Source organism: Poromitra crassiceps, assembly GCF_964638095.1.
Source record: "Poromitra crassiceps genome assembly, chromosome: 10".
In the NCBI taxonomy this organism is placed as follows: Eukaryota; Metazoa; Chordata; class Actinopteri; order Beryciformes; family Melamphaidae; genus Poromitra; species Poromitra crassiceps.
In genome coordinates, this window is record NC_139631.1 from 55,449,792 (window position 1) to 55,475,949 (window position 26,158).

Genomic DNA, 26,158 nt, shown 5'->3' on the forward strand with positions numbered 1-26,158 from the left:
GAGTTGCTCATAATAACTCTTTTTAAATCTTTAAAGTATTTTAGTTGCTGTTCTGGGTATGGCATTGCATCCCTGAGAAGGCTACATCGGTACAGCTGGGTTTCATTCAGGTTCATGTGTAAGGATACTCATTCTACAGTGGGTGTTTATATGATATACTGTGCAAATCTATATTTTTTAATCTCTTAAATTACATAATATTCCTTTGGTTTCTTCAGTGCGGTTTGCTGATATGTCAAAGAGATAGTTACACAAATAAATGACAAAACTCATAAGCACACAGAAATGGTGAAGTGCTGCTCATTTCAGAGAGATACCGTATTGCACAGACAGATGAGATCATCTTCACGGTGGAAGAAGTTTCTCCTGCTGGAGCAGGAGTGAGCTCATCTGCCAGGGTTAAACAAGGTCGTGAGCCAGGGGTGAGTGAGGTCGTCTGCCAGGGGTGAGTGAGGTCGTCTGCCAGGGTTGAGTGAGGTCGTCTGCCAGGGGTGAGCGAGGTCATCTGCCAGGGGTGAGCGAGGTCGTCTGCCAGGGGTGAGTGAGGTCATGAGCCAGGGGTGAGCGAGGTCATGAGCCAGGGGTGAGTGAGGTCATTAGCCAGGGGTGAGCGAGGTAATCTGCCAGGGGTGAGTGAGGTCATCTGCCAGGGGTGAGTGAGGTCATGAGCCAGGGGTGAGCGAGGTCATGAGCCAGGGGTGAGCGAGGTCGTCTGCCAGGGGTGAGTGGGGGTGAGCGAGGTCGTCTGCCAGGGGTGAGTGAGGTCATCTGCCAGGGGTGAGTGAGGTCATCTGCCAGGGGTGAGCGAGGTCATGAGCCAGGGGTGAGTGAGGTCATCTGCCAGGGGTGAGTGAGGTCATCTGCCAGGGGTGAGCGATGTCGTCTGCCAGGGGTGAGCGAGGTCGTCTGCCAGGGGTGAGCGAGGTCATCTGCCAGGGGTGAGTGAGGTCGTCTGCCAGGGGTGAGCGAGGTCATCTGCCAGGGGTGAGCGAGGTCGTCTGCCAGGGGTGAGTGAGGTCATGAGCCAGGGTGGATGGGGGCAGATCAGGGCATGGTGGGGCAGGGCAGCAGCATCAGCATGAGACACAGAGGACTGGGGCTCAGTGCCAGCCCCGATGAGTCTCTCCCTACACACACACACACACACACACACACACACACACACACACACACACACACACACACACACACACACACACACACACACACACACACACACACACACACACACACACACAGGGGTCAAACCAATAGAACTGGAAAATAGAATGCCCATTGGTCACACTGTATTTGGGCATGTCACAAACAAAAGGCAAAGTAAACAGAGTTCCAGTTTAGATGATGCCGTCACACTTAGTTTCTGTTGCTCCATTAAGACTGAATGGGAGGAGCTGCTTTGTAAGTGTGGCAACACCTGATTCCAGCAATTCTGGGTACATGTTGTGTTTCAGAGCTGTTAGGTACATGTTGTGTTTCAGACCTGGCTACACGTGTTTCAGAGCTGTTAGCTACATGTTGTGTTTCAGAGCTGTTAGCTACATGTTGTGTTTCAGAGCTGTTAGCTACATGTTGTGTATCAGAGCTGTTAGCTACATGTTGTGTTTCAGAGCTGTTAGGTACATGTTGTGTTTCAGACCTGGCTACACGTGTTTCAGAGCTGTTAGCTACACGTTGTGTTTCAGAGCTGTTAGCTACATGTTGTGTTTCAGAGCTGTTAGCTACATGTTGTGTTTCAGAGCTGTTAGCTACATGTTGTGTATCAGAGCTGTTAGCTACATGTTGTGTTTCAGAGCTGTTAGGTACATGTTGTGTTTCAGAGCTGTTAGCTACACGTTGTGTTTCAGAGCTGTTAGCTACATGTTGTGTTTCAGAGCTGTTAGCTACATGTTGTGTTTCAGAGCTGTTAGCTACATGTTGTGTTTCAGAGCTGTTAGCTACATGTTTGTTAGCTACATGTTGTGTTTCAGAGCTGTTAGCTACATGTGTTCAGAGCTGTTAGCTACATGTTGTGTTTCAGGCCTCTTTTGGTATGGTATGGTGTTTATTCTTAATCCCCGAGGGGAAACATGGTTTGCCACCAGAGCGAGAACAGATACAAACAAGAAACAGTAACATACAGCACAATAACAATAATACAGTGGAGAGAGAGAGAGCCTCACAAAGCAAGGCTAGCAGTGTTCATTAAAGAATTTTACAGAAGCAGGAACAAAAGATCTTCTAAATCGCTCAGTAGAGCACCGAGGCATCAAAAGCCTATTACTAAACGAACTGCGCAGGGCATTAAATACATTAAACAAAGGATGGCCTTCATAAGAAAGAATAGAATTCAATTTTCTCCTTGTTCTCTTGGCTATAATCATCTCCAAAGAATCAGGGGGAAGGCCAATCACTGAGCCTGCCTTTTTAATCATTTTGTTTATCCTATTTTTGTCCATGACAGTGAGGCTGCCCCCCCAGCAGAGCACAGCATAGAAAAGGACACTAGCTAGGATACCTTGGTAGAACACATGAAGAAGTGACCTGCTGATGTCAAATGATCTAAGCTTCCTCAAGTGGAAAAGTCCAGACTGGGCCTTCTTGAACACAGAATCTGTGTTCTTCTTCCAGTCCAGCTTACTGTCCAGGTGGACACCGAGATACTTATAAGACTGGACTATTTCTACCTCCAGCCCTTTAATAATGACAGGGGAGACTTCTGCCTTCTTCCTCCCAAAATCAATAACTAGCTCTTTGGTCTTTTCAACATTGAGCAGTAAAAAATTGTCATCGCACCAGGAAACAAATAAATCAATCTCCTTTTTATAGGCCCGATCGTCACCTTTGTTGATGAGACCAATAAGAGCAGTGTCATCAGAGAATTTCTGCATATGACACATGGCCTCACTATGTCTGCAGTCCGCAGTATAAAGAATAAAGAAAAAAGGAGCTAAAACTGTTCCTTGAGGGGCTCCAGTTTTTGTCCAGATGATATCTGATACAGTGTCGTCCAGCCTAACAAACTGAGGTCGAGGCACAAGATATCTCATGCACCAGGCGATGGTTGAATTATGCAATTTATATTGAATCAGTTTATTTGCTAGAATGTGTGGCTGGATAGTGTTGTTCAGGCTCCATCTGGGCCCTTCTTGATCTAACTTTGTTCTCTCTCTTTCTTAAAAAAAAAAAAAAAAAAAACTAACCAACCTTGTACCACTAACCTAAACTTGTACCACTGTTCCTTCAGAAGTTGTAGTTGTCATAGACTGTGCTCCATAGTTGATTGCTCTATTGCTGACAAAAAATGTGTTATTGTAAGTCGCTTTGGATAAAAGCGTCTGCCAAATGACGTAATGTAATGTAATGTAATGAAGGCGCTCGAAAAATCAAAGAACATTTCCCTAACAGAGTTTAAATAAACGTCTTACAAATAAAGAAAAGCCACTGTCAAATCATGCGATTTAAGTGAATGTTTTGAGCTTTGAGAGAGGTTTGTTCATGTTTACCCATTTTGGTGGATTGTCCCAAGATCATACAAATGATGTGATTTTTGTGAACTTAAAGGCCCAATCCGTCAAAACTCACTATTACTGACGCCGGTGGCCGTTAGTGTAACTGCAGGCAGCGTGTGAACGAGCTGACGCGCGGGCACCATACTCGCACGCGCACAAGCAGTTGCCTGGCAACAGCAGAGCTGTTCGTTGCTTTGTAACGTTAACTCATAAAAGTCACTTGAAAACGGCAACCTGGACAATTTATCGGTCAGATCAGCCTCGAGATGCCCAGGAAGGATTCTGGATGAATTAGGGGACGTTATTGTGGCATGTTTGGTCGTGTTTTGGCTTGCGTTGACTGCGGGCAAGTCGATACTCATGTTAGCAAAAGCCAGGAAATAGCCTGCTCCCCCTGTATGTATGGTAATGCCTGGAGTTGACCAAACTGAACAATCAAACAATGTTTCATAAGCATAACAGTAACGTTAGGCATATTTAGGACTGTTAAATTCATTATCCACACAAGACGGTAACGTTATTAGTGGGGCTGGTGGTAATTTCTATAAATGTAAATGAATATTAGTTAGCCGCGATTAGCATCAAGCTAACGCTACTAGTATGTGCAGTCCCACTGCAGTCAGAGCCTGCTGGCTGCGGGAAGTGGATACTCATGTTTGCACAAGCCAGGAAATAGCCTGCTCCCCCTGTGTGTACGGTACCGTCAAACAATGTACCGTAAGCATAACAGACAGTAGGCTAACGTTAGGCATATTTCCGACTGTTAGATTCATTCATTATCAACACAAGACAGTAACGTTATTAGTGGGGCTGGTGGTAATTTCTATAAATATAGCTAAATCTATTAGTTAGCATCAAGGGGAGCGTGCCTATGTTCCCACAGCCCTATGTTCCCACAGCCCTTTCTTGACTATTTTATAGAGCAGCAACGCGTTGAAAATAGAACAGTGGCGTAAAATAGAGCAGCGCGTGTGCTGCGCGTTGCATGCTGACAAGCCACGGCCGGTGTGAGACTTTACATTAAATATAATTGAATCTAAAAGGCGCGGCGCGTTTTTTTGCGCGACATACATGTTCGGTGTATTTTGGCCTTAAGGAGCTAAGTTTAGCAAAGGACGTGTCAAAATTATGCCAGAGAACAGCACATGTCCACAGGCCAGGGCTACTAGCAAACAATCAAAATAAGATACATTTTTTATTTATTTAAATAAATAAAAATATTGCACTATTTATGCAGTTAACTCAACCTTTATTGCACTATTTATGCAGTTCACTCAACATTTTTGTGCCAGGAACAGGCAATCTGCAAGTGCTGTCCTTTGAAGACTATTTCAAGATTTATATTTCTGGCGCCAGCAACGCCAATGGATCTTTTCTCCTCTCGTTTCATGACGGTGGAAACAGAAATTCTGAACAACTAAAACCTTTCCTCCACGGTTTCCAGGGATCAAGCTTCCATGAATAGCAGCCATCTGAGCAAACACTGTGGACCACTCAGCACCAATGGGGCATGGCCGCGAATTACGATCAAAATATAAGGGGGTCGTCGGAACTACACCTCTCCACCAAATATCGTGAAAATCCGTGCTGTAGTATTTACGAAATTGTGCATTTGGTTTTTCAAACTGTCGCAATAGAAACAACTATGGACGGATCGTGATCAACACAAAAGTGTTCCACGCAACACGCCTTCACCAAATTTGGTGCAAATTGGAACATTCTGCATCGAAACGTTTAGATCACATTGTGTTTTGTTATTTTTTGTGGTTTTTTGTCTCTTTGACCTTACTCAGTCATTCGTAGTGATGCATTGTGTAAGTTGGATTGTGAATGCCTTTTTGATTCTTCATTAATACAATAAAATAAAATTAAAAATTAAAATGCACACAGACAAAGAGTAAGTAAATCTTAGTAAACGTGGGAACATTATGAGAACTAGTGCAAACCACTTCTTGTAGTTTAGGGGGCTGGGGCCAAATCTGATATGGATGAATTGCTAACTAGTGCTAGTCATATTGTGTATTTTTTCATGATCATGTGTATTCTTGCATGATCAAAGGCACACAAAACTTTGAGACTGGTGTGGTTGTGCAACAAGACTATTGTTGGGAAATGTGGGAACACAGGGCCTTATTTTGGAAGGAAAAAAAATCTAAGAAATGTGGGAACATAGGGCTGAAATCTTAGAAATGTGGGAACATAGGGCTGTGGGAACATTGGGCTGTGGGAACATAGGGGTGACCCCCGCATGAAGCTAACGACTCACCACCGCAGCTAAATGCAGTCAAACAATAATGTTCCATGACCATAAGCATAACGGTAGTAACGTTAGGGTTGCATTACTTCACACAAGACGGTAATGTTAGCAGAGTTTCTGACCAGGTGGTCAGATACTTGTACTACGGAGTGACAGTAAAAATCTTGAAAATCCATTAGCAAGCAGCTAACGTTATCTGGTCAAAACCACATTACAGTAGCTACAAGCAGCAAGTTCCCTTCATGAACCGAAAACACAGTCCTGACTCTAGTTTCCCCCCCGATGTCGGTCACATTGCTGCTGTCTGGCCAGACGGGCTTCATTAGATAAATATTTATTTATTTAGTCTGGACTTTTTCTGGAGTCTGTGTTTGTTGTTTCCTTTAGCTAGCAGCTAGCGACGAGCGTAACGTTAAAAGCTACTTCAGCCATTTCCTGTTAGCGTCTACACAAGAGACAAGCTCGACGTGAACGCGCGAGACGTCACATCCTCTAGCTGTGGCGGGAGATGCTATCCACTTCGAAACTGCGGTTTTCCATGTATCTTCTGTTGGCAAAGCTGAACTTTGGATGAACTTTTGCTCCACCACCTGCGAGGGGGCAAAGCCGACTGGAGGAGAGGAGACTCCTATTTAATCAAAATGCTATTCACCAAAGTTTTTCTATATATCCTGTGTGCACTGAAGTCACAATGTTATAACCATTATGTCACGTGAAACATGGATTGTATTATATCGTTGAAATGCATTGTGTTGACTGAGGGATGTGAACACGCGTCTATGGACTTCCAAGTGAAAAATGTAATCTCAATATGAATGGATTTTAATTGTATGCTGAAATAGTCTGTGTTACATGCACAAAGTTTGAAATGACAATTGTATTAATGCATTGTTGTGTGCTGAAGTAAGCCTGTTACATAACATGTTTTCAGATGAGAGTGGCAAGAGAGTGTCATTGAGTTCAAGACCATAGGAGGTGTCCAAGTTGATGGATGTTTTCAGATAAGGATGGTTCAGTGTTAGAGTATCATTGGGAGAGGGATCATGTAGCATCCAATCAGAATTGAAGTCATTGAGTCAGCAAAAACATAGACACACCCTCAACGACAATGACATAAAAGAACTGGACCTCAGAGCCTTGGTGCTCTCCTGCACAGGCAGGGAGTCAGACGGGAGACCATCACTTAGACGCTCTCGAATCCACCAGGGATGGAGCATAGATGCTGTAGGCAGACCATTAGATTAAGAGAAGTTAAAAGAAGTTCTGGAATTAGGGATAAAAGAAGCACTGAATTGGGTGCCCGTGCAGGAAATCCCCTGTGAATTTACGGGTGGAGCACGAAGAACAGAGGTCTGTAGGCAGACCATTAGATTAATAGAAGTTAAAAGAAGTTCTGGAGTTAGGGATAAAAGAAGCACTGAATTGGGTGCCCGTGCAGGAGATCCCCTGTGAATTTACGGGTGGAGCACGAAGAACAGAGGTCTGTAGGCAGACCATTAGATTAAGAGCAGGTCATTAGATTAAAAGAAGTTCTGGAGTTAGGGATAAAAGAAGCACTGAATTGGGTGCCCGTGCAGGAGATCCCCTGTGAATTTACGGGTGGAGCACGAAGAACAGAGGTCTGTAGGCAGACCATTAGATTAAGAGCAGGTCATTAGATTAAAAGAAGTTCTGGAGTTAGGGATAAAAGAAGCACTGAATTGGGTGCCCGTGCAGGAGATCCCCTGTGAATTTACGGGTGGAGCACGAAGAACAGAGGTCTGTAGGCAGACCATTAGATTAAGAGCAGGTCATTAGATTAAAAGAAGTTCTGGAGTTAGGGATAAAAGAAGCACTGAATTGGGTGCCCGTGCAGGAGATCCCCTGTGAATTTACGGGTGGAGCACGAAGAACAGAGGTCTGTAGGCAGACCATTAGATTAATAGAAGTTAAAAGAAGTTCTGGAGTTAGGGATAAAAGAAGCACTGAATTGGGTGCCCGTGCAGGAGATCCCCTGTGAATTTACGGGTGGAGCACGAAGAACAGAGGTCTGTAGGCAGACCATTAGATTAATAGAAGTTAAAAGAAGTTCTGGAGTTAGGGATAAAAGAAGCACTGAATTGGGTGCCCGTGCAGGAGATCCCCTGTGAATTTACGGGTGGAGCACGAAGAACAGAGGTCTGTAGGCAGACCATTAGATTAAGAGAAGTTAAAAGAAGTTCTGGAATTAGGGATAAAAGAAGCACTGAATTGGGTGCCCGTGCAGGAAATCCCCTGTGAATTTACGGGTGGAGCACGAAGAACAGAGGCCTTTAGTCAGGCCATTAGAATAAAGGAATGATCTAAACGACAAAACAAGGCTTCATTTAGAGAGCTTGGCCACCTCAGATAATAAATCTTTAAAAGCCAAGAGTGATACTTAAATAGGGAGAGTATAATGAACTCCATGTTGAAAATTAAGGTAACGTACATTGGATAATGATGTCATGTATATTGGACTGAATGTAATGGACAATGATAGTATGCTTTGTAAGGAGAAGTGTTAACTTATATATAAAACCTATAAAAACCAAGGATTTTTCATTTTATTATTTTTCTTCTTCAAAACATCATTGAGAAGGGTCCACACATCTAATAAGGTAAGAGGCATGATTTTGGGTTCAGATAATTAGCCTCCTCCATGCATGTAGAAATGAAATGAATGATCTCGGGCCTCAGCCCGTTTCTCACCTGAGAAATATGTACTGGGTGATTCTACTATATAGGTTAGTAAATTCTTTCACCCTGGAGGGAAAAAGTGCCGAAAGGCCACCTGTATCGGTAGACTGCCCACCCGATGTTCGGGGAGGAGGGGGTAGAGGTCCTAGATTTAGACCCGGAGGTGTATAAAGGATTAACGTGTTGTTACTCATCGGGGGGAACTTACGTGTCTGCCTTTTTACTCTGGGTATTTATAGTCGTATGGGATAGCCTCTATTAGGAAGAGATCCGCTGGTTATCACGGTCTCTCGCCTCCGTGATTTGGGAGTGCTCCGATGACGCTATTCTAACTCTCAGGGGAGGGGTCATAGGTCAGAGGTCGCTCGCAAATCATTTCATGGCGCCCAGAACGCGGGGCACGGGGAAGGCAAGAAGCCTTTCCGTGTTAAAATTCAAGAATCCATATATTTATATTGTTGTGCTTTCATGCCGCGTCAGACTAAAACTTGACCTTGGGTGGGGGTAAACCGGCTAAACTCATCTAAATAGTGCAAGTCTATCTGATAAACTCAGAAAGAAGCCGCAAATGTCGCACCGAGAACTCTCGCGGGGGAGACGGTGGATAATTTGTGGGCTTCTGCCTCAAACCTGAGGAGGATGGAAGTGCAGCAAATCACACGGTATATAGGTAGGAATCCGTACCTAATACAGGGGAAAAGTCCAGGCCAATAGAACGGCCGACTTCGCACTTAGAGTACTCTCGTATTGTATCCGGTAAGAGTAGCTTCGAGATGTACTGTATTTTATTCACAGGGGCTATATAGCTAATAGCATTCAAACCCGCTGATTTAATACAGGTGTGATAAAATTCTCACTAAATCCTACTGAAATCCTCTCAAGTCACCACCACCACGAGTCAAAAGGTCAGAAGCCTAACGGCTGGTCGTAAAGACGAGGGGCGGACGACAGAGACTTGGGGATCAGGGATCCCCCGCCGTATGCGTTAGACACAGTACCCCTCTTAGCATCAGTGAGGAGGGGGAGATGAAATGGCAGAGCCAGAACTTAGCTCAAGAAAGGACGATGTTGAGCGATGCAGAAAGAGAGCTGCAAAAATATTTGTGAATGTGAAATATGGACATTTATTATCAGCCAGCGCTACCGTTGATACAAGCGCTGTGCTGTAAATTAACCCTATTAGAGAGGGAAATGCAGCCCTTCAAAGGCACTTAGATGTGATAAGGAATGGTGACGGAGCTGCACTAAAACCTTGAAAGAGGAATGAGAGATAAGGAGGACGAGATAAGACAGTGACTCTGACACCCAAGACAGATGGGGCCAGCAAAGATGCCTGGCAAGGGGCCAGCTCAAAAAGATGAATATGCCTTCGCACCAGATAGCAACGTGACAAACTACAAATTGAGTATAGAGAAACTTATTGACACAACAGTTCCTCCACTAAGTTAAGGGAAGAGCTGTGAGCCACAGCAGTGGTCAATAGCAGAAAGCTAAAAAACCCAAGAAGGTGAAAATAAATTATTAATAATAATAATAAAAGGAAAATTAGTAAAATAAGATAAGAGTGGTGAGCCACACCGACACACGCGACTACGTGGCACGAGGATAATCGTGGAGTCGAAGCGTCAGCATAAAGAGACGCGGCAGGTATGGTGGTGCGAGACTGAGGGGTATCACGCTACGTGTCCAAAGAGTTGGACTAGCGTCGATGGTGTGACACACGTACCAGGGAACAGAGGTAGCCCAGGTCGCGACAAACATTCATCATGCTTTAGGCCAGGCGGGGGGAGCTCGAGTGAAACAGTTGTGTGAATCGAGTATTGGTCCCTCAGGTCTAGTAAAAGGCTGCACAAAGGAGTGCAAAATGTACAAATACAGGGAGGCTGACTGTCAGAAGCATGACAGCTAGTTTTTATGTGTGTGACATGATTCATTCTTACTTTCTACCGAAAGCTGGAGGAGGCAACCCAAATTACCTCTATTGTATATAGATAAAAGCAACAGGCGTACTAGACAATGCAAAAAAGAAGTAGCCTGTTTGAAAATAAATAGTAGGGAAAAGACAAGGTGGTGTAGACCATGATAGGAGCCCGCGAGACTGCTGTTACTGTACTTTCTCTGTCATGCTACTAAACACTCTGCTATGTGTGGATGGACAGAGAGGGCTAAGAGACTCAGGGCTTATAGCCAGGAGGGCTATGGGTTATGTACTATACATGTAGACTGCACTGAAGTGCCTGGCTCAAAGGGAATCCATGAAGTCAGTAAAAAAGGGGAGGGCTATTGATGCCTTGCTCATCCTGTAGGGAAGACATTCCATATAATAAGATGGTTTATTGCTGGCAGCATAGGAGGGAGATTAGAATTTATGGGCCACCTGGGCAGCAGGTCAGAGACTCTGGCAGAACGCCCAGGAGATCTTATCAGAGAAATGATTGATAGAGAAGAGGTCTGCAGCAGAAAGAGATCTACTGTAAAAGACAGATCAAAAAATGCCAAGTGCAAGCCAATCTATATAATATAGTGATCATCTCATTAGTCTATTGATCATCTGCACATAGTATATATAGTATATGAATAAGAAGGAATAAATAGGAATTTACCGTTAAAGCGGTGCACAATGTAATGAGCAAAATAATAGAGTAAAAGTTTACAGTAGTTGGAACGGCTGTGACCCCTTCAAGAAGAGGAGGGGCAGGGGTGAAAGAGATAAGGGGAGCTTCATGAGCAGGACGGTGTGGGAAAGCCATTTGTTCTGAACTAAAGAGCTTGCAGACAGTCACTGACTGTTATTCTGATTTATCGGGCAGTGTTAGGATAATCAACACTTACCCTACCAATCCTGAAATGTCTAATAGACCTATTGAACCCTTAGAGGGGGAGGGAGAGGGAAACACAGGCTCACCCATAGAGGTAAGATATTTCTTACCAAGTAATCCAAATTAATTTGAATTTATACACAACAGTAAATAAGTAAGTAAAGCAACACGCCTTCCATAAGAAACAGATGGGAGGGAAAACAAGCTAATAGAGAATACTGAGAAGTCTGTTATGAAATCCCCATGTGGCAACAGGGGAATATAGGGCTTCAGTTATCGGGAGGCGTTAGGCCCCCTGCTCACATCTCTACCTCGGTTGCTCCCCACAGAAGCCAAAGGAGACAGGAGGGAAGCAAAGTGGAGGGCAGCATTCCAAATGGAAGGCGAGAAGTATACAGAGGAATACCCCCTGTCCGAATCCCTACCCATCAGCACCGAGACGGTCAGTGAGACTGCACCTGAGGAGTGTGGGGGTGAGACTGGACAGCCAGATGGGGGACCTGTTGGGGAACCACTTTCCCAGAAAATGGATGCTGTCCTAGCTGAGTTAGAGGGGGTGGATTTGTCAGCTACTCAAGATGGTGATGTGTTAGAGGTAACGAGTGCTGACTATGATCTTGATTTTGGGTTAAAAGGGGTAGATTTGGGCCAGGATAATTCGAGCAAAATAAATGAACAAGGTGGAAAAATGGAGGGAATGCACTATGGAGGAGAAGAAGGAATGAGAAATAATGATGAGAGAAATAAGGAGCACAGAATAGAGCCTAGCTCTACTACACACCATGGAGCGATTATACGAGTTGAGGTGAAAGGTAAAATGAAAACCCCTGTAAGGACGATCAAGGGGGAACCAATAGCTGTACAGAAGAGGGGAAGTGGGGGACCAGATGATAGGTCCATCGTTCTGGAGCAAAGTGGAAATATGAGAGTGGTTAAAAAGCAGGGGAAAAGGGGAATAATCGAACAGGAGAAAAGAATGGAGCTTTACGACTATAGGGGAAGAAGGTTTACAGACTACCAATTGGAAAATCCATTTAATTGGCTGAAAATAGTGTCAGGCCGGTGGGGAAGAATACCTAAGGAACCCCCTTATTGGGAAGTGGGAGAAGACCTTCTAGCCAAATGGTGGAATGAATCAAAACTGGGGTGGGGGCCGGTAGGGAAATGGAAATGTGGTCCTATTGGCCTATTCCCAAACGTCCAGATGCCAGGCAGAATGCCGTATCCCACTGCGGTTCCTCTGAGAGTCACCCTGCTGGAAAGCCCCTTTGGGCCATGGTGTGAAATCCGAGAGCTGGGAGGAGCAGTGATGGGTCACCTGGTCCCATGGATGCACAACACAGCGGGGGCTCGCACCATGCCACTGGAGCCACGTTACCGGGTTCCGGATCGCCAGTTCCCCTTAAGCGGTGGGGGAAAGGGGGGTGGAACTCCGGGAGCCCCTCGACCCACAACATCTCGAGGCCACGCCCCAGGCCACGCCCCAGGCCATGCCCCCTGGCAAAAGTCCAAGAGGGGGTGTTGGCAAAGCTGAACTTTGGATGAACTTTTGCTCCACCACCTGCGAGGGGGCAAAGCCGACTGGAGGAGAGGAGACTCCTATTTAATCAAAATGCTATTCACCAAAGTTTTTCTATATATCCTGTGTGCACTGAAGTCACAATGTTATAACCATTATGTCACGTGAAACATGGATTGTATTATATCGTTGAAATGCATTGTGTTGACTGAGGGATGTGAACACGCGTCTATGGACTTCCAAGTGAAAAATTTAATCTCAATATGAATGGATTTTAATTGTATGCTGAAATAGTCTGTGTTACATGCACAAAGTTTGAAATGACAATTGTATTAATGCATTGTTGTGTGCTGAAGTAAGCCTGTTACATAACATGTTTTCAGATGAGAGTGGCAAGAGAGTGTCATTGAGTTCAAGACCATAGGAGGTGTCCAAGTTGATGGATGTTTTCAGATAAGGATGGTTCAGTGTTAGAGTATCATTGAGTTCAAGACACCTAAGGGAGGTGGCCCAGTTGATGGGCAGGGCCAATATTAGGAGAGGGATCATGTAGCATCCAATCAGAATTGAAGTCATTGAGTCAGCAAAAACATAGACACACCCTCAACGACAATGACATAAAAGAACTGGACCTCAGAGCCTTGGTGCTCTCCTGCACAGGCAGGGAGTCAGACGGGAGACCATCACTTAGACGCTCTCGAATCCACCAGGGATGGAGCATAGATGCTGTAGGCAGACCATTAGATTAAGAGAAGTTAAAAGAAGTTCTGGAATTAGGGATAAAAGAAGCACTGAATTGGGTGCCCGTGCAGGAAATCCCCTGTGAATTTACGGGTGGAGCACGAAGAACAGAGGTCTGTAGGCAGACCATTAGATTAATAGAAGTTAAAAGAAGTTCTGGAGTTAGGGATAAAAGAAGCACTGAATTGGGTGCCCGTGCAGGAGATCCCCTGTGAATTTACGGGTGGAGCACGAAGAACAGAGGTCTGTAGGCAGACCATTAGATTAAGAGCAGGTCATTAGATTAAAAGAAGTTCTGGAGTTAGGGATAAAAGAAGCACTGAATTGGGTGCCCGTGCAGGAGATCCCCTGTGAATTTACGGGTGGAGCACGAAGAACAGAGGTCTGTAGGCAGACCATTAGATTAAGAGCAGGTCATTAGATTAAAAGAAGTTCTGGAGTTAGGGATAAAAGAAGCACTGAATTGGGTGCCCGTGCAGGAGATCCCCTGTGAATTTACGGGTGGAGCACGAAGAACAGAGGTCTGTAGGCAGACCATTAGATTAAGAGCAGGTCATTAGATTAAAAGAAGTTCTGGAGTTAGGGATAAAAGAAGCACTGAATTGGGTGCCCGTGCAGGAGATCCCCTGTGAATTTACGGGTGGAGCACGAAGAACAGAGGTCTGTAGGCAGACCATTAGATTAACACCTTAAGTGCCATAGCCGAAATAATTCGTCTTACATAATCCAACGCTTAAGTGCCAGAGCCGAGTTTACTCGTCTTACATAAACATTTTTTTTTTTTTGACGGTGGTACATCAATCAACAACTTTTACATCTTCGAGATCACTATTGGAGCAAGATAATGTGTATAATCTATTTTACCGACCCACTAAGTGTTGACAGTGCTCCCCCAGACGACCGAAATCAAAGAAAAAACTGCCGCGGGACCAAGCCGTTCAAGGAAATGCCGTGGCGATTTTACAGTAATCCGTTCAAGACTTGTCTTGCCTGAGAGCGGCCGCGCACCGGCAGCAGCACACAGAGAGCGGAGAGCGATTTGCAAAATAGATCATAGGTGAAACACACTTTGAAACACCTCAGAAAGGCCAGAATCAACATCTGCCCATCGCCCACGCATTCCCCGGCCCATCTTGACTCGCACAAGGAGCGTCTGCACGCAGGCAAGCAGGCAGGCAGGCACACAGGCAGGCAGCAGCAAAAGCGCTTCTGACACGCCCGCTGTACAGCCAGGAGGAGAAGACACACGGAGGGAGGAGTTTGAATGAGAGGGGTGTTTCCTGTTGTTATGGAGGAAATTACTGTTCAAAACTATTGTTTAGAATGTCTGACGGTCTTACTGATGCCAAAAATGAATGGTTAAAGTGACTGTTTCACAAAAAGCCATTTATCTCTGAATAAATTTCCAGACGCTGAAACCATGCTGTACTCAACGGCTAATATCTACATAACTACTAACTCTGCAAACTAACTCTTTTAGACAGAGAAAGCACACATTCTATTAGTTATTTTTAGATGATTGGTGTTCATGAATTCTTAACAGAAAAAAATCCTCGGCTGTTTCTAAAATGAGCCAGAATCGTCAAAAACACCCCTGGCACAACTTACCTACAGGAATGAAAACATGGCTGGCATTCAATGTGTTAAGAGCAGGTCATTAGATTAAAAGAAGTTCTGGAGTTAGGGATAAAAGAAGCACTGAATTGGGTGCCCGTGCAGGAGATCCCCTGTGAATTTACGGGTGGAGCACGAAGAACAGAGGTCTGTAGGCAGACCATTAGATTAATAGAAGTTAAAAGAAGTTCTGGAGTTAGGGATAAAAGAAGCACTGAATTGGGTGCCCGTGCAGGAGATCCCCTGTGAATTTACGGGTGGAGCACGAAGAACAGAGGTCTGTAGGCAGACCATTAGATTAATAGAAGTTAAAAGAAGTTCTGGAGTTAGGGATAAAAGAAGCACTGAATTGGGTGCCCGTGCAGGAGATCCCCTGTGAATTTACGGGTGGAGCACGAAGAACAGAGGTCTGTAGGCAGACCATTAGATTAAGAGAAGTTAAAAGAAGTTCTGGAATTAGGGATAAAAGAAGCACTGAATTGGGTGCCCGTGCAGGAAATCCCCTGTGAATTTACGGGTGGAGCACGAAGAACAGAGGCCTTTAGTCAGGCCATTAGAATAAAGGAATGATCTAAACGACAAAACAAGGCTTCATTTAGAGAGCTTGGCCACCTCAGATAATAAATCTTTAAAAGCCAAGAGTGATACTTAAATAGGGAGAGTATAATGAACTCCATGTTGAAAATTAAGGTAACGTACATTGGATAATGATGTCATGTATATTGGACTGAATGTAATGGACAATGATAGTATGCTTTGTAAGGAGAAGTGTTAACTTATATATAAAACCTATAAAAACCAAGGATTTTTCATTTTATTATTTTTCTTCTTCAAAACATCATTGAGAAGGGTCCACACATCTAATAAGGTAAGAGGCATGATTTTGGGTTCAGATAATTAGCCTCCTCCATGCATGTAGAAATGAAATGAATGATCTCGGGCTTCAGCTCGTTTCTCACAAGAAATATGTACTGGGTGATTCTACTATATAGGTTAGTAAATTCTTTCACCCTGGAGGGAAAAAGTGCCGTACGGCCACCTGTATCGGTAGACTGCCCACCCGATGTTCGGGGAGGAGGGGGTAGAGGTCCTAGATTAAGACCCGGAGGTGGACAAAGGATTAACGTGTTGTTACTCATCGGGGGGAACTTACGTGTCTGCCTTTTTACTCTGGGTATTTCTAGTCGTATGGGATAGCCTCTATTAGGAAGAGATCCGCTGGTTATCACGGTCTCTCGCCTCCGTGATTTGGGAGTGCTCCGATGACGCTATTCTAACTCTCAGGGGAGGGGTCATAGGTCAGAGGTCGCTCGCAAATCATTTCACTTCTGAACGGCTGGTCGGAGAGAAACGCCCCTGGTCGCCATTTTTAAGTGACGTCAAGGCGCATTCACTCAGTGCCAATAATAAACACTTTGTGCACATTTATTTCTCGCCAGAACCAACGGAATGGGCCTTTAAGTACATGTTTCTAATTTATCAACGGGCTTTTTAATTAATTTTTTTAATGATCCAAGTTGCAGTGGTTTACCTCTGAAGTCGGCAGGCCTGTCCTCCCAGGGTGACAGCACAATACCCAGGGCTTTCCGCTGGTTACCTGACAGGGCTGCTTCCTGTTCAGCTGTTACTGCCACAGCCTGCTCATAGGAGAACATGCTGATCTGGTTCGGGTTAAACACCACCTGCAGAAGGTGACATGAGCCAAATGAGGGGAGGCACGAATTGTCAAGATGAACACACCAACATAGATAACAAGACATTTCGGGTCCCAGACCAAAAGCTGAATAGAACTCCATAGACTTGTTTTGTGGAAGTCAGGTCAGTGTACAGTAAACTAGTAATAATAGTCATTTAAGACTTACACTAAACTGCTCAGGTGGTATCATTGAGATAGCCAGAGGTGTGATTCCTTCAATTTGGTCCCTCACCAAAGCTGACATGGACATATCTGGAAGACCAGCTGCACAACGAGAAAGTGAAGTAGCATCAATGCTCCCAGAGCTAAACAGCCACCAACATAACTGAGTGAAAAATCACATTTAGCAGATGATCACAGAGAGGATTGTTCATATCAGGGTGCTCAACATGAGGAGAGTGGATGTGTCTTACCTGCCAGAACTCCAATCTCAATGAAGACATCAGTCTTCCAGTTACCTGTGGGTCCAAATGCAAGACTGTGTTGCAGAAGGTCGACGAGAGCCAGCAACTGGTCTGGTGAGCAGGACAGCTTCAGCTGACCCAGCCACAGCACAGCCTTACTGCAGCCACCAGGGGGAGACAGCAGGTCACACAGTAAGTAAAGGGGACAGAAGTACCACAGGAATGAGTCCGGACCTGGATGTTAACACTTCCGCCTCTTATGTGTAAAAGTCAATGGGATTTATGTGTGAGGATTTTGGTTGAATGCTTGAAATAAGGTCTGTGGTTAACAAAAGTTTATGACTTTTATGATTTTCAGTACAGAAGCGTAGGCTACAGTGTAAATGAAGCTACAGTGTAAATGAAGCATACAGTGTAAATGCGTTTTTTTATGAGATTTTCAGAAAATGCTTCAACAGTCATAAAAGCGGTCCTCATATATCTACACACACACACACACATACAGTACATATAGTGTGTGTGTGTATACACATACAGTATATACATATATACACACTATATATAGATCTTTTTGTGAATGTACAGCCCATTTTTAAACCAGCAGTATTTATATATAATACTAGTATAATAATATTATACTAGTAAATAGATAATAATATTATAGTATAATAATATACAATATAATAGTATAATAATAATAGATATATACAACGACATGCAATTATGTAAATGACAGCTGCTAAGTCATAACATACAAATATCAAATTAAATGTGATGTGTAAATAGCTGTAAATATATCTCCAAACAATATACACAAAGTTCACCATCAAAAAACACCAATAGGAACTAGCATTGACATGCAGCAGCTAGGCTATCAAATATTAGCAGAAAACACTATAACAAGGCTACTTTTGCACTGGCAGTATTCACAATGTAAATAAACGAAATATTTAAATGTAACATACCAGAATATATTAAATGACACTTTTATCATTATAACTAACTTAAATGTAACTTACAAGTGATGCTTTCCAAGACAAAACAGAAGAAGAAAAAGAGAAAGTAGCTGGAGCTGCAAGCTGACCACATGAAAGGCAAACCTAAAGCATTTCCTGGTTGTGACTGTCACATGACCAAAAACAACCAATGAGAAGCCAATGCAGGAATTAACAAGAAAATAAAGAATTACTCCCAAATGACCACTAGAGGGAGACAAATTTAAAGATAAATGGCAAGTTCTTACAGAACATGACACCCCCACCTTTCCTCTGCTCCACCTGTCTGCATTAGTGCACTCCCCAGCAGAGCCCGTATCAGGCTAGATGAGATTCTGGAGCGTGGGATGTAGGGCTGTCAAAATAGCCCCAAAATCATATTCCAATATTCCCTCTAAACAAAACATATTCCTTTGAATATATTAAAATACTAAAATAAATCAAAATTGCGTGCGTGGCAAAGCAATACAACCAGAGTGCTTATATAACTACTTGGTATATTTATTTGAACAACAACTTTTTTTTATGACATCAGTGATCAGTCTTGTCACAATTTGCCTCCTTGTCTGTGTGTGTGTGTGTGTGTGTGTGTGTGCGCGCGCGTGCGTGCGCACGCGTGTGAGAGAGAGAGAGAGAGAGAGAGAGAGAGTGTGAGTGACCAAATCATTATTTCACTTTGAAATTGGTTTTATTTGTGCGCTTTGGGAGTTCCTGTCTGCCCTGAGCTGATGTGTTGTGCTTGACAGAGTCACGGTGGCAGACAGACAGACAGACAGACAGACAGCCACGCAGGAAAAGAGAAATGCGGCTGAGTTGCGCAGCATGAGCGTCCACTGAGCTGAGCTGAGCTGAGCTGAGCTGAGCTGCAGGAAGTGCTGAGTCATTGTAATCCACACCAGACACCAGACACTTGAATAACATACAATCAACATGTAGCATCAACTCACTACATGCTCACAACGAGGCAAACAAACATTTGACACTTGGACCAACATTACTTTCTAAACGCTATCAATACAATGACAATGCTGCCCAAACAAACGCCACTCACCTCCTCTCTGCAGGCCACATGTGCAGACTGAGGAAGTGGTGTAAAACCCTGTGACGCCACAGGGCGGCGCCAGAGCCACCAGATCCAAACAACTCATTCATTGAGATTATGGCCAGCCTTGTGTCTGGTTCTGGTACTGACACCAGCCTCAAGTCTTGTCTTGTACTGACACTGCCACTGCCACCTGACACTGACACTGGCGCACGCACGCTATTGTACAGGCGTCAGGCACACCTACACTTGTATCACAGGACTTATGGTCTCACTCTCATTTGCATACTGGATGTGTTTTGAGCAGCATCCAGCTCCTCTCTGTTCAAAACCACCTGCAAAAAGTCTACTGGAAGCAGCTGACATTTGACTCCATCAATGGAGCGAGAGAGCAACTCTGAGCAGGAGTGTTGCATTCTGAGTAGAGGCAATGATATTGGACCAAAATGATGCATTTTGGCGCTCTTTCACACTGCTGAGCGGCTGTACTCGTCTCACAACATGTTTTGAGAGTCAAGAGATGGTGCAGAGAATGTTTCTTTTTAAAGGGCTGGTGCAACATCACATCATAGTGGACTATGTTTCTTTTTTTCATGTATAAGGATAGTGGCATTCAATGTTAAATGTAGTTTGATTGGACTGTGCGCGCGCGTGTGTGTGTGTGTGTGTGTGTGTGTGTGAGAGAGAGAGAGAGATAGAGAGAGAGAGAGAGAGAGACACAGAGAGAGAGAGAGAGAGCTGTTGATCTGTGAGGAGTGAACAGCTGTGAGGATGGTCTATAGGCCTGGCTATCCTGTCATGTACATAGTAGATGATTTACATGTGTGTAAATAAATAGTGGAGGAATGTTTCCCCTCATGAATAGAGCATCAGGATACAGTACAGACACTGACCTGTCTTCAGGTGCTGCTCCTGGACAGCAGGTTGGCTGCAGCTGCGGCCCTCCCTGTCAAGCCTGCCAAGCCACTGTCTCCAGGCAACAGGCTCAGAGGCCACCTGTCATTTTGGATCAATGGACACACCTGCACACCCACCCGTCCACAGCCTTGTCACACCGCACCTGATGAGAATATGGAGGGGGGGGGGGGGGTGATAGACAGAGTGAGAGAGAGAGAGAGAGAGAGAGAGAAAGATAGTGAGAGAGAGAGAGAGAGAGAGAGAGAGACACCTGGTTGGTTGATGACCTGATTCTGAACGAATGGATGCCATACGTTTGTAAACTGTTGCGTCTATATGTTACGCAGCCACCCGGCAAGCCCCCTCCCTGCTAATGCCCAGATGTAAACACAAGCCAGCGTGGTTGAAAGCGGGAGTGGACCTACAGTCTATGGGGCAGACAGACATCTCATAAAACCAGCATAGTTTGGCAGTATTTTGGCCTGGCAAATTAAAATAAGGCTGCATGTAGGCTATGTGAGCCAATAAAGCAGGAATACAATGAAATGGTTTGGTGTCGGTTGCTCTTGGTGGTTTTGGTTATAGGCTATGTCACTGTGGTAGACTCTGCTGTAACAAAGGAGGAGGTGGTAGGGAAAAAAGTAGATTGAATTTATTTTGTCCAAAAATCAGCCTCCTCAGTGCTCCTGAACCCGACTACAGGCTGTATGAAGCAAGTACAACACATCCAGGATGGTAGTGACTCTTCACTTGTGGCATGTTGATAGTGTCTGACAGACACTATCCTTTAGTTAGGACTTAAAGGATCCCCTCTCCCCCTATTCTGTCCTCGATGTGTGTGTCTGTACACAAATTGACAGATAGCTAACAGACTTCAAGAGAAAGTCGGAGGCTGGAGTAAAGTTGAATGTCCTTTACTGTTGTCGTCATTCTCATGAGTGAATTATTTTGTAAAACTGAAATAAAACCAAAAGATAGCACCAATTACTAAATGCTATTTGAAAGACATCATACATACAACGACATGCAATTATGTAAATGACAGCTGCTAAGTCATAACATACAAATATCAAATTAAATGTGATGTGTAAATAGCTGTAAATATATCTCCAAACAATATACACAAAGTTCACCATCAAAAAACACCAATAGGAACTAGCATTGACATGCAGCAGCTAGGCTATCAAATATTAGCAGAAAACACTATAACAAGGCTACTTTTGCACTGGCAGTATTCACAATGTAAATAAACGAAATATTTAAATGTAACATACCAGAATATATTAAATTACACTTTTATCATTATAACTAACTTAAATGTAACTTACAAGTGATGCTTTCCAAGACAAAACAGAAGAAGAAAAAGAGAAAGTAGCTGGAGCTGCAAGCTGACCACATGAAAGGCAAACCTAAAGCATTTCCTGGTTGTGACTGTCACATGACCAAAAACAACCAATGAGAAGCCAATGCAGGAATTAACAAGAAAATAAAGAATTACTCCCAAATGACCACTAGAGGGAGACAAATTTAAAGATAAATGGCAAGTTCTTACAGAACATGACACCCCCACCTTTCCTCTGCTCCACCTGTCTGCATTAGTGCACTCCCCAGCAGAGCCCGTATCAGGCTAGATGAGATTCTGGAGCGTGGGATGTAGGGCTGTCAAAATAGCCCCAAAATCATATTCCAATATTCCCTCTAAACAAAACATATTCCTTTGAATATATTAAAATACTAAAATAAATCAAAATTGCGTGCGTGGCAAAGCAATACAACCAGAGAGCTTATATAACTACTTGGTATATTTATTTGAACAACAACTTTTTTTTATGACATCAGTGATCAGTCTTGTCACAATTTGCCTCCTTGTCTGTGTGTGTGTGTGTGTGTGTGTGCGCGCGTGCGTGCGCACGCGTGTGAGAGAGAGAGAGAGAGAGAGAGAGAGAGTGTGAGTGACCAAATCATTATTTCACTTTGAAATTGGTTTTATTTGTGCGCTTTGGGAGTTCCTGTCTGCCCTGAGCTGATGTGTTGTGCTTGACAGAGTCACGGTGGCAGACAGACAGACAGACAGACAGACAGCCGCGCAGGAAAAGAGAAATGCGGCTGAGTTGCGCAGCATGAGCTGAGCTGAGCTGAGCTGAGCTGCAGGAAGTGCTGAGTCATTGTAATCCACACCAGACACCAGACACTTGAATAACATACAATCAACATGTAGCATCAACTCACTACATGCTCACAACGAGGCAAACAAACATTTGACACTTGGACCAATGTTACTTTCTAAACGCTATCAATACAATGACAATGCTGCCCAAACAAACGCCACTCACCTCCTCTCTGCAGGCCACATGTGCAGACTGAGGAAGTGGTGTAAAACCCTGTGACGCCACAGGGCGGCGCCAGAGCCACCAGATCCAAACAACTCATTCATTGAGATTATGCCAGCCTTGTGTCTGGTTCTGGTACTGACACCAGCCTCAAGTCTTGTCTTGTACTGACACTGCCACTGCCACTGCCACCTGACACTGACACTGGCGCACGCACGCTATTGTACAGGCGTCAGGCACACCTACACTTGTATCACAGGACTTATGGTCTCACTCTCATTTGCATACTGGATGTGTTTTGAGCAGCATCCAGCTCCTATCTGTTCAAAACCACCTGCAAAAAGTCTACTGGAAGCAGCTGACATTTGACTCCATCAATGGAGCGAGAGAGCAACTCTGAGCAGGAGTGTTGCATTCTGGGTAGAGGCAATGATATTGGACCAAAATGACGCATTTTGGCGCTCTTTCACACTGCTGAGCGGCTGTACTCGTCTCACAACATGTTTTGAGAGTCAAGAGATGGTGCAGAGAATGTTTCTTTTTAAAGGGCTGGTGCAACATCACATCATAGTGGACTATGTTTCTTTTTTTCATGTATAAGGATAGTGGCATTCAATGTTAAATGTAGTTTGATTCGACTGTGCGCGCGCGTGTGTGTGTGTGTGTGTGTGTGTGAGAGAGAGAGAGAGAGAGAGAGAGAGAGACACAGAGAGAGAGAGAGAGAGCTGTTGATCTGTGAGGAGTGAACAGCTGTGAGGATGGTCTATAGGCCTGGCTATCCTGTCATGTACATAGTAGATGATTTACATGTGTGTAAATAAATAGTGGAGGAATGTTTCCCCTCATGAATAGAGCATCAGGATACAGTACAGACACTGACCTGTCTTCAGGTGCTGCTCCTGGACAGCAGGTTGGCTGCAGCTGCGGCCCTCCCTGTCAAGCCTGCCAAGCCACTGTCTCCAGGCAACAGGCTCAGAGGCCACCTGTCATTTTGGATCAATGGACACACCTGCACACCCACCCGTCCACAGCCTTGTCACACCGCACCTGATGAGAATATGGAGGGGGGTGATAGACAGAGTGAGAGAGAGCAAGAGAGAGAGAGAGAGAGAGAGAGAGACACCTGGATGGTTGATGACCTGATTCTGAACGAATGGATGCCATACGTTTGTAAACTGTTGCGTCTACATGTTACGCAGCCACCCGGCAAGCCCCCTCCCTGCTAATGCCCAGATGTAAACACAAGCCAGCGTGGTTGAAAGCGGGAGTGGACCTACAGTCTATGGGGCAGACAGACATCTCATAAAACCAGCATAGTTTGGCAGTATTTTGGCCTGGCAAATTAAAATAAGGCTGCATGTAGGCTATGTGAGCCAATAAAGCAGGAATACAATGAAATGGTTTGGTGTCGGTTGCTCTTGGTGGTTTTGGTTATAGGCTATGTCACTGTGGTAGACTCTGCTGTAACAAAGGAGGAGGTGGTAGGGAAAAAAGTAGATTGAATTTATTTTGTCCAAAAATCAGCCTCCTCAGTGCTCCTGAACCCGACTACAGGCTGTATGAAGCAAGTACAACACATCCAGGATGGTAGTGACTCTTCACTTGTGGCATGTTGATAGTGTCTGACAAACACTATCCTTTAGTTAGGACTTAAAGGATCCCCTCTCCCCCTATTCTGTCCTCGATGTGTGTGTCTGTACACAAATTGACAGATAGCTAACAGACTTCAAGAGAAAGTCGGAGGCTGGAGTAAAGTTGAATGTCCTTTACTGTTGTCGTCATTCTCATGAGTGAATTATTTTGTAAAACTGAAATAAAACCAAAAGATAGCACCAATTACTAAATGCTATTTGAAAGACATCATACATACAACGACATGCAATTATGTAAATGACAGCTGCTAAGTCATAACATACAAATATCAAATTAAATGTGATGTGTAAATAGCTGTAAATATATCTCCAAACAATATACACAAAGTTCACCATCAAAAAACACCAATAGGAACTAGCATTGACATGCAGCAGCTAGGCTATCAAATATTAGCAGAAAACACTATAACAAGGCTACTTTTGCACTGGCAGTATTCACAATGTAAATAAACGAAATATTTAAATGTAACATACCAGAATATATTAAATGACACTTTTATCATTATAACTAACTTAAATGTAACTTACAAGTGATGCTTTCCAAGACAAAACAGAAGAAGAAAAAGAGAAAGTAGCTGGAGCTGCAAGCTGACCACATGAAAGGCAAACCTAAAGCATTTCCTGGTTGTGACTGTCACATGACCAAAAACAACCAATGAGAAGCCAATGCAGGAATTAACAAGAAAATAAAGAATTACTCCCAAATGACCACTAGAGGGAGACAAATTTAAAGATAAATGGCAAGTTCTTACAGAACATGACACCCCCACCTTTCCTCTGCTCCACCTGTCTGCATTAGTGCACTCCCCAGCAGAGCCCGTATCAGGCTAGATGAGATTCTGGAGCGTGGGATGTAGGGCTGTCAAAATAGCCCCAAAATCATATTCCAATATTCCCTCTAAACAAAACATATTCCTTTGAATATATTAAAATACTAAAATAAATCAAAATTGCCTGCGTGGCAAAGCAATACAACCAGAGCGCTTATATAACTACTTGGTATATTTATTTGAACAACAACTTTTTTTTATGACATCAGTGATCAGTCTTGTCACAATTTGCCTCCTTGTCTGTGTGTGTGTGTGTGTGTGTGTGTGTGTGCGCGCGTGCATGCGCACGCGTGTGAGAGAGAGAGAGAGAGAGAGAGAGAGAGTGTGAGTGACCAAATCATTATTTCACTTTGAAATTGGTTTTATTTGTGCGCTTTGGGAGTTCCTGTCTGCCCTGAGCTGATGTGTTGTGCTTGACAGAGTCACGGTGGCAGACAGACAGACAGACAGACAGACAGACAGACAGCCGCGCAGGAAAAGAGAAATGCGGCTGAGTTGCGCAGCATGAGCGTCCACTGAGCTGAGCTGAGCTGAGCTGAGCTGAGCTGCAGGAAGTGCTGAGTCATTGTAATCCACACCAGACACCAGACACTTGAATAACATACAATCAACATGTAGCATCAACTCACTACATGCTCACAACGAGGCAAACAAACATTTGACACTTGGACCAACATTACTTTCTAAACGCTATCAATACAATGACAATGCTGCCCAAACAAACGCCACTCACCTCCTCTCTGCAGGCCACATGTGCAGACTGAGGAAGTGGTGTAAAACCCTGTGACGCCACAGGGCGGCGCCAGAGCCACCAGATCCAAACAACTCATTCATTGAGATTATGGCCAGCCTTGTGTCTGGTTCTGGTACTGACACCAGCCTCAAGTCTTGTCTTGTACTGACACTGCCACTGCCACTGCCACCTGACACTGACACTGGCGCACGCACGCTATTGTACAGGCGTCAGGCACACCTACACTTGTATCACAGGACTTATGGTCTCACTCTCATTTGCATACTGGATGTGTTTTGAGCAGCATCCAGCTCCTCTCTGTTCAAAACCACCTGCAAAAAGTCTACTGGAAGCAGCTGACATTTGACTCCATCAATGGAGCGAGAGAGCAACTCTGAGCAGGAGTGTTGCATTCTGGGTAGAGGCAATGATATTGGACCAAAA

General features: G+C 44.2%; 1 long non-coding RNA gene across 2 annotated transcripts; it reads right to left on the bottom strand.

Moving 5' to 3' along the window:
* Positions 1–900: 900 nt before the first annotated feature.
* LOC310783255 lies at positions 901–24,750 on the bottom strand. Of its 2 annotated transcripts, XR_014553073.1 has the most exons (4): positions 24,680–24,750; positions 23,380–23,546; positions 20,166–20,332; positions 901–1,127 (listed from the first exon to the last, which is right to left on the bottom strand). It is a non-coding gene; the product is annotated as an uncharacterized lncRNA (long non-coding RNA). The 2 variants fall into 2 exon arrangements; XR_014553074.1 differs by lacking the exons at positions 23,380–23,546; positions 24,680–24,750 and adding an exon at positions 21,498–21,562.
* Positions 24,751–26,158: the final 1,408 nt, after the last annotated feature.